Source organism: Capsicum annuum, unplaced genomic scaffold (assembly GCF_002878395.1).
Source record: "Capsicum annuum cultivar UCD-10X-F1 unplaced genomic scaffold, UCD10Xv1.1 ctg58147, whole genome shotgun sequence".
Classification (NCBI taxonomy): domain Eukaryota; kingdom Viridiplantae; phylum Streptophyta; class Magnoliopsida; order Solanales; family Solanaceae; genus Capsicum; species Capsicum annuum.
The window spans coordinates 1-2,123 of NW_025866729.1; the positions used below are offsets into that span (position 1 = coordinate 1).

General features: G+C 49.9%; 1 non-coding gene across 1 annotated transcript; it reads left to right on the forward strand.

The window, feature by feature from the left end:
- Positions 1-1,408: 1,408 nt before the first annotated feature.
- On the forward strand, positions 1,409-1,564 carry LOC124893364. Its single transcript, XR_007050673.1, has one exon. It is a non-coding gene; the product is annotated as a 5.8S ribosomal RNA (ribosomal RNA).
- Positions 1,565-2,123: the final 559 nt, after the last annotated feature.

A 2,123-nucleotide genomic window follows, 5' to 3' on the forward strand; every position in this document is an offset into this window, starting at 1 on the left:
GGATCCATTGGAGGGCAAGTCTGGTGCCAGCAGCCGCGGTAATTCCAGCTCCAATAGCGTATATTTAAGTTGTTGCAGTTAAAAAGCTCGTAGTTGGACTTTGGGATGGCCCGGCCGATCCATTTATGGTGTGCACCGATCATCTCATCCCTTCTGTCGGCGATGTGCTCCTAGCCTTAACTGGCCGGGTCGTGCCTCCAACGCATTTACTTTGAAGAAATTAGAGAATTCAAAGCAAGCCTACGCTCTGTATACAGTAGCATGGGATAACATTATAGGATTTCGGTCCTATTATGTTAACCTACGGGATCGGAGTAATGATTAACAGGGACAGTCGAGGGCTTTCATATTTCATAGTCAGAGGTGAAATTCTTGGATTTATGAAAGACGAACAACTGCAAAAGCATTTGCGAAGGATGTTTTCGTTAATCAAGAACGAAAGTTGGGGGCTCGAAGACGATCAGATACCGTCCTAGTCTCAACCATAAACGATGCCGACCAGGGATCGGCGAATGTTGCTTTTAGGTCTCCACCGGCACTTTATGAGAAATCAAAGTTTTAGGGTTCTGGGGAGAGTATGGTTGCAAGGCTAAAACTTAAAGAAATTGACGGAAGGGCACCACCAGGAATGGATCCTGCGGCTTAATTTGACTCAACACGGGGAAACATACCAGGTCCAAACATAGTAAGGATTGACAGACTGAGAGCTCTTGCTTGATTCGATGGGTGGTGGACCATGGCTGTTCTTAGTTGGTGGAGCGATTTGTATGGTTAATTCCGTTAACGGAGGAGACCTCAGCCTGCTAACTAGGTATGCAGAGGTATCCCTTCGCAGCCAGCTTCTTAGACGGACTACGGACTTTTAGGCTGCGGAAGTTTGAGGCAATAACAGGTCTGTGATGCCCTTAGATGTTCTGGGCTGCATGCGTGCTACACTGATGTATTCAACGAGTTTATAGCCTTGGCCGAAGGCCCGAGTAATCTCTGAAATTTCATCGTGATGGGGATAGATCATTGTAATTATTGGTCTTCAACGAGGAATTTCTAGTAAGCGCGAGTCATCAGCTTACGTTGACTACGTCCCTACCCTTTGTACACATCGCCCGTCGCTTCTACCAATTGAATGATCCGGTGAAATATTCCAATCGCAGAGACGTGGGCGGTTCAAAACCTGCACAGCAGAACAACCCACGAACGTGTTTAACAACTGGGGAGTCCGAATGGGTGGGGTCCTCCGGCACTCTGCACGAGTGTCTCCTCTCGTTCGCAGGTCGCGCTCGCACGCGGTGGGTGACTAACGAACCCCAGCACGAAAAGTGCCAAGAAATACTTAAATAGATAGCCTGCCCCTCGTGCCCCATCCGTGGTATGCGTCGGGAGGACTTGTGCTTCTTTTGTATACAAAAATGACTCTCGACAACGGTTATCTCGGATCTCGCATAGGTGAAGAACGTAGCGAAATACGATACTTGGTGTGAATTGCAGAATCCCGTGAACCTTTGAGTCTTTGAACGCAAGTTGTGCTCGAAGCCATTAGGACGAGGGCACGTCTTTCTGGGCATCACGTATCGTGTCGCCCCCTCACATCGCACCTCAATCATGGGGCACGTTGTCGTTGCGGGGCGGATACTGGCCTCCCGTGCACCTCGAGCTCGCGGCTGGCCCAAATGCGAGTCCATATCGATGGACATCGCGAAAAGTGATGGTTGTAACTCAACTCTCTTTATTGTCGCGGCTATAACCCGTCGCGCATCTAGACTCCAAGACCTTTTCGCGCTTAGGCGCTCCGACCGCGACCCCAGGTCAGGCGAAATTACCCGTTAAGTATAAGCATATCTATAAAAGGAAGAAGGGAAACTTACAAGGATTCCCTTAGTAATGGCGAGTGAACCAGGAACAGCCTAGCCTTAGAATCGGGCGGCTCCGTTGTCCGTATTATATTTTGGAGAAGCGTCATCTGCGGCGGACCGAGCCCAATTCCCCTGGAAGGGGGCGCTAGAGAAAGTGAGAGCCCCGTTGTGCCCGAACCCTGTCGAACCACGACGCACTGTCTACTAGTCGGGTTATTTGGGAATGCAGCCCAAATCAGGCGGTGAACTCCGTCCTAGGCTAAATACGGGCGA